Raw genomic sequence first — 7,333 nt, 5'->3', positions numbered from 1 at the left:
TGGCTATTATAATTAAGATTGTTATGAATATAGTGAATCATGTGTCTTTGTTATACATTGGAACACATTTTGGGTATATGCCCAGGGATGGTATTACTGGGTACTCAGGTAATACTATGTCCAATTATCTGAGAAACTTACAGACAGATTTCNAGAGTGGTTGTTCCAGCTTGCAGTCCCACCAATAATGGAGGAATGTTCCTCTTTCTCTACATCTTTGCCAGAATCTGCTGTCTCCCGAGTTATTGATCTTAGCCATTCTGACTGGTGTGAGCTGGAACCTTAGTATTGTTTTTATTTGTATTTCCTTGATGACTAAGGATGTTAAAATTTTCTTTAGCTGTGTCTCAGCCATTGGATATGCCTCCATTGAGAATTCTTGGTTTAGCTATGTATCCCATAATTTAATGAGGTTATTTGATTCTCTGGAATCTAACTTCTTGAGTTCTTTGTATATATTGGATATTAGCCCTCTATTGGATATAGGGTTGGAAAAGATCTTTTCCCAATCTGTTGGTTGTGATTTTGTCTTATTGACAGTTTCCTTTGCCTCACAGAAGCTTTGCAATTTTATGAGGTCCCTTTTGTCGATTCTTGATCTCAGAGCATGAGCCATTGGTTTTCTGTTCAGGAAATTTTCCTATTACCCATGTGATTGAGGATCTTCCCTACTTTCTCTTCTACTAGGTGCAATGTATCCGGTTTTATGTGGAGTTTCTTCATCCACTTGGACTTGAGCTTTGTACAAGGAGATAAGAATGGATCAACTTGCATTCTTCTAAATGCTAACCACAAGTTGAAGCAGAAACATTTGTTGAAAATTATGTCTTTTTTCACTGGATGCTTTTAGCTTCTATGTCAACATGTTTGTGTCTGTAAAAATATCCTGCACTTTTTTTCTCCATTGCTCTTTAATACCAGGGTGGTGATTTAATTCAGGGGTAGTGATTCACACAGAAGTTCCTTTATTGTTAAAATTGCTTTTGCTGTTCTGGATTTTTTTTTTTTTTTACTTTTCTAGATGAATTTGAGAATTGCTCTTTATATAGCCTTGAAAAATTGTGTTGAGATTTTCATAGGGATTGTATTGAATCTGTAGATTGCTTTTGGAGAAGTCTGGGTGTGTGTGGGGGGGTGGAGACATCTTATTGGAGACAGGGGGAAGGAAGTGTGAGTTGTAGAATAGTCAGAGAGTAGATAGGGAGGGGGCTTATGTCTGGACTGTAAACAAGACTAAATAATAATAACAACAATAATAAAATATACACATTTCCAATTAAAAACAAATAATAGATATCTCTATTTGACAGTATCTTTCATGTATTTTTATTTATATTTCAAGATATAACCATTAAACTACCATAATTGATATTAAAAAAAGATGGGACATTGACATAAATATCAAATTCTCAACAGAGCGATCTGAGGTGACTAAGAAGCACTTAAAGACATGTTCAGCATTCTTAGTTATCAGGAAAGTGTAAATCAAAATGACCCTGAGATTCCATATTACAAAGGTCTAGGTCAGAATCTCAAGTAACAGAACATGCTGGTGAGGATGTGGAGAAAGTGGATTACTCCTCCATTGCTGGTGGGAGTGTACATTTTTGAATAACTTTGGAAATCAATTTGTTTTTTTCTCAGATAATTGGGAATCAGTCTACCTAAAGACTCAGCTGTACCACTTCTGGATATATACCCAATAGATGCTCCAACTCACCATAAGGTCCCTTGCTCATCTCTATTCATAGTATCTTTATTTGTAGTAGACAGAAATGGGATACAATCTAGATGTCCCTCAAAGGAATATTGGATACAGAAAATGTAGTATATTTACACAGTGTATACTACTCTCCTGTTAAATACAAGGATAGCATGAAATGTGCATGCACATGAGTGGAAAAGGTGAAGATGATCCTAAGTGAAGTAACACAGATCAAGAAAGACAGGCATAATAGGTGCTCCCTTATAAGTAGATATTGTCCATAAATTACAGTAAAAACATATTAGAATCCACAGCTCTAAAGAAGGGATGTAACAAGTAGAATATAAGGGAGGATACTTTAATCTTACTGAGATTTGGATATTAAATAGCCATGAGGAGTGAGGGGGAACAAAGTGGAACAAGGTGTGGTGAAGGAAACATTGGTGGGTATCTTGTTTGAAGAAACGTGGTGTGGTGGAAGCCTTGGAGAGAGAATGGAAATTGGTTAGGAGACATTTCTGAGAAGACCCGAGTCTTTGGACTGTGGATTATCTTAGGAATGTATGGTTGTGGAACTAAATACTCATGGATTCTGAAATATCTACATTCTGTTGCCAGGTGGAACTTCCAGAAGAATGAGGAGAATAACAACCAAACCACAAAACTTTCTATCCCAATTTTGTCCTGTTTACAAGAAGTGCAAGGATAAAAATGAAGCTGAGATTGAGGATACAGTCAAACAATGACTGGTTCAAGTGAAGACTCATCCTGTGGAAGAGAGCCAACCACTCACAATATTAGTCATATTCTGCTATGATTGTAGACAGGCGTCTTACACAACTGTCATCTGAGTGGCTTCATCAAGCAACTGATAGAAACAGATGCAAAGAGCCATAGCCAAACATTAGGTGGAGTTCTGGGAGTCTTCTGGAAGAATTGGTAGAAGAATTGAGGGAAACGGAGAGAGCAATTCCCACCTGGGGCCAACTGGAAAGCGCCTGGCAGTCTCCACACTCCTGACTGACCAGAGAATAGAGAAACTCTGGTGGGGCGTTAGACATCATCTTTTTTCTCACAACTTCCCCCGCCCCCCTCCCCGGGCCCCTTTTATTTTATTCTGTTCCCCAAAACCGGTTGCAGAGGGATGGTTAAGCCATGCCATTCATGCAAGACAGAAACAGCTGAAGAAATCTTCGCACCGAGACTGACATCAGTTTCCCAAGAGACCGTGAGGGATCGAGTTTAAAAACTTGGCTTTTTTACTTTCTCTCTTCCAAAGTCTTCCTGGGCATACTTCTTCCCCTCCTTCCCTCTCTCAGGGCTTTACTACCACAGCTGGTTCTCCCCAGCCCTATAGCCCCTACACTCCAGCTCTTGGCTTTGATGGCTCTACCGGCTGTAATTACTCTGGGCTCTGTTTTTACTCTGCAGGCTGGCAAGAGGTTTTCTGAAGCTTTTTTTTTTTTTAAAGGCTGGGTGTCTAGTGCCTCAGCATCTCTCCTCAGGTTTTAGCTCAGGCTCTGTAGCCCCTCCCATCTTGCCTTTGGCTTTGAGTTGTGTATGCCCAGCTGGGCAGTGATTGACAGCTGAGTGGTCGGAGAATGCTTCACAGCGGTGGGAGAACAACCTGGGTAATTTCTTTGCTCTAGGCTTCATCAGGCCAGTTGGGTAGTGCCTGTTCTAATCTTTTGCCTTTTAAAAATTCTGTTGCCCTGAATTCTGCTGCTCCCCATCCCCACAGCCACATGGAAAAGTGTGGCCCATGCCAAGATTTGGGCGCTGCCCCAGTCAGTAGATTCACGGGCCTGCACAGAAACAAAGACAGTGCAGGCTGCTGTCTGGCTAACATGGTGGGGCAGAGGGCAGGCAAAATAGTGGCAACAGGTGAGGGCGCAAAAGAGCCAAGGCTGGCACTGCGTGGGGCGTGGCTGCCATGGCTAGTTGACACTTAATCCTTTACTCTCCAGTTCCTGGGGGGGAGGGAACCCGGAGGATACCCCTTCCCCCATCCAGATAAGCCCGGGAAAACTGCATCGAAGCTGTGCCCCCTACAGGAATACCTGAATCGTGCCTTTAACCTTTGCTTCTTTTCTAAATGCTTTTCTAAAGTCATCTTTGTGGCTATCAACAATGGTCATATATTCAATCACATTCTGGCCTTGGAGGAGGTCATTTTAGCATTACCACTTAGCCTTATCCACTATTTGCAAGACATTGTTGAAGGCATGCTTGTCATTGATCTTGTCTTTGTCATGATTTTTTTCCTCTGAGTTTGTGTCAGAACATAACATACAGATTATTTCTTTATAAACAAATATGTCCATACTGGAAAATATAAGATACATCCATTAATATTGGAATCTGTTACAAAAGTGCAGACTTAAGAAAAAGTATACTGCATCCTAGACATATTGATCATTGTTATAACGTAGCATTCTCACCAAGAAGGAGACTTTCAGGGCCCACAGTACATGCTTGCCTCATTCACAACTCAATGAAGACCACTTACTATTGATTTCCTTTACATAGGTTTCCCATCTACAGAATTTCCCCACATTGTGTTTTTATTTGTTTATTTGGTTCATTGTTTGGTTCCTGTTTTTGTTTTTGTTAGTTGTGATAGTTTGAATATTCATGGCCCATGAGAAATTGCAATAATAGAATGTGTGGCCTTGTTGAAGGAAGGATGTACTTTTGTGGTTGACTTTGAGCTCTTATTCTCAAGCTTTGCCCAGTGCAGAGGAGACCCTCTTGANGTTTGCTTGTGGAATGTAGTCATCCCCTGGATGCCTTTGGATAATGATTTGGAATACCCATTTCCTGCAGCATAGTGTCTACCTGCAAACTGCAATGATTTCTGTCATAATTACAATGGCCTGAACATCTTAAACTACAAACCAAACTTAATTAAATGTTTTACTTTATAAGAATAGTTGTGGTCATGATGTGTGTCCTCCCAAGTTATGAAATCCTAAATAAGATAATACTATATCCCTTTTAACATCATTAACCATTTTATTCCTTAACTTTGCTTATTAGATTGTATTTTCCTGTATTTCTAAAGGGATTTACTTATTTCCTTTACCTTCTATCATCTTCGTAGGATTGAATTTAAAGTAATTTTCTTGTGCTTCAGCTTTTTTTTTGACTATCTACGGCTTGCTGTAATAGGATATCCGGTCTCTGGTGGTAACATATTTCCCAGACTCTTGTTGACTGTGTTCTCAAACTAGCTTTTAGCCATCTGGTTTTATGGTTTTAAGATGTAGGTATTTGATGATTCATGAGTTAATCTTTTTGGGTCTTAGATTTTCTCCCTTCATTTGTTTCTCTTTCCTCTCTATCTTCTGGCCTTAGTGGCTTGGGATGCTTATGAATAATAGTCTTCATCTACAGTAGTGTATTCTCTCAAGATTTTTGGCCTATAATTCGAATGGGAATTGGGATACTCAACTTGTTTCTGAGGTATGTAATACCATCCTTCCCTTATATCTCGTGTGTTGGTGGACTTCAAGAAATGCAGAAGGAGTTTTAGGGCAGAAAACATGAGTCTAGTAGATATGGTACTTTAAAGGCTGTTCCATGTTTTAAGGGGAGTTGTGGGGTTGAGTTTCATCTTTAACTTTCCTGTCTCTTTCTGGTGCTGACAGGAAAGCAGGCAGAGTTACTGGATAGGAATTGAAGTGCTAGGGTCAGCTTCCAAACCTTCATTCTTCTTAAAATTAATTATTTTTTTTATTCCCATGCCACATGTTACCCCCAATTTCCAGTCTCCACTCCCAAAGAACTTCCTCCCACCACTCCTTTTTGCCTCTCAAAGGGTGTTCCACCCCACCCTCAGGTATCCCTCTTCAATGATGCAACAAGTCTCTACTACATTAGGACCATTGTTTCCCAATGAAGGCAGACAAGGAAGTTCTCTGTGTAAAATTTGCCATATATAGATGCTGGGACATTGGCCCGATAACTGTATGCTCTTGGGTTGGTGGCATATTCTCGTGGATCTTCCAGTGGTATGGCATTGAAATGAAAACTTATGCTTAGAACTACGACGATTACGAGAAAAACATCTTGAAGAGATTCAGGACCTGCTGAGTTACCCAAAGCCTGAAATTGAATCTTTGTATACTACACTGAACAAGGTTTCCCCTGCTGTCATTATTCCCCCAGCTGTTCATGTGTCAGGGAGAAGAAGGAGACCTACGAAAAACAAAGGCACCAAGTCTAGTCGCAGCAGCTCATTGGGCAATAAAAGCCCACAGCTTTCAGGTAACCTGTCTAGTCAGAGTGGAACTTCAATCATACACCCCCAATAGACACTTCATCCACCAGACAATACCCAAGAGAATGGGCACAGTCAGCTGTGACAGCCTCTTAAGCCATCTCCCTCCAGAGAAAACCTCTATTCAGCATTTACAAGTGATGGTGCCATTTCAGTACCAAGCCTTTCTGTCCCAGGTCAAGGTACCAGCAACACAGTTACTGCTGGAGAAATATTGAGTAGCCAAGCTGCCCAGGCTCAGCCTCCTGTCTTGACTTCCAGTAGGAAGGGCACATTCACACATAACCTGCACAAGTTGGTAGACAACTGGGCTCGAGATGAATCTTTTAGGCAGGGGAGGCAGCTGAGGACACATGACTTATTAGGCCCCTGGAATACCAAGGAAGTTCTCTGCTCCTGGGCAGCTGTGGATTTCAATGACCTCAAACCTTGGTGGCTCAACTCCCATCTTTGCAGCATCTGCTACCTGTCTAGGTCACTTAATAAAGTCCATCTGCCCCTGTAGAAGTATGGGTTTCCAGCTGCTCCATTTGGCACAAAGTGGAATGGAAGAAGTGGTCCAGAACCACAGCAACTTGGCTAGTTCCAACCTGTAGGAACCACATCCTTGAAAATTTTCAGCATCAGCAATTTGCAGAAGTCTATCTGCAACTCCCAAAGTTCCAAACTAATTGGGAATGTAATGTTTGTTACCTAATGAGTACAATGATTCATGTTTTAAGTGTCTTTTGTCCAATTGTGTTTTAACACTGTATGATGATTAATCTGAAATGGTTATACACCAAGCAGCTTTTATTTTTATTCCTGTAAAATTGCCTGAACCCTGGTATTCAGAAAAATGCTTACAAATATTGAAATAATTAGATTATGCTCTGACAAGGAACAAATATATGGTTGGACTGATAATTGCCAATGTGGTTGCTCTTGTTCCACTTAGTATAACACTTAGTAGTAACAAGTACTGTTACTTCTTCTGTGCTAGCTTTAGCACACAGGTATGAACATTAAGTTTGTGGAAAATTTTGTGGAAAATGTAACCAATGCCTTGAGTATACAAGAAGATTTGGATAGGTGGCTAGAACAAAGAATTGATATATTATATAATATGGTGCAGGTCATGGAGGATGTGGTGAAAGGAATGAAATTTAGAAGCCATATGGACTATGATACTAAAAATATATGGATTTGTATAACCCAAAAAAATGTATAATGAGCATCAGCATAACTGTGTCAGAGTAAAAAGTTATTTTCATGGTATTTGGCATAGTACTAATTCTTCTTTAGATTAGTTAGCCCTACATAAGGAGGTTATACGTATAAGAAATGCAAAGTGTTTGTATTTTGAG

General features: G+C 40.1%; 1 pseudogene; it reads left to right on the top strand.

The window, feature by feature from the left end:
• Positions 1–3,450: 3,450 nt before the first annotated feature.
• LOC110314650 lies at positions 3,451–6,684 on the top strand (annotated as a pseudogene).
• Positions 6,685–7,333: the final 649 nt, after the last annotated feature.

Source organism: Mus pahari, unplaced genomic scaffold (genome assembly GCF_900095145.1).
Source record: "Mus pahari unplaced genomic scaffold, PAHARI_EIJ_v1.1 scaffold_9093_1, whole genome shotgun sequence".
Classification (NCBI taxonomy): domain Eukaryota; kingdom Metazoa; phylum Chordata; class Mammalia; order Rodentia; family Muridae; genus Mus; species Mus pahari.
The sequence above is the reverse complement of the archived record's forward strand: the minus strand, read 5'-3'. Positions and strand labels throughout refer to the sequence as shown.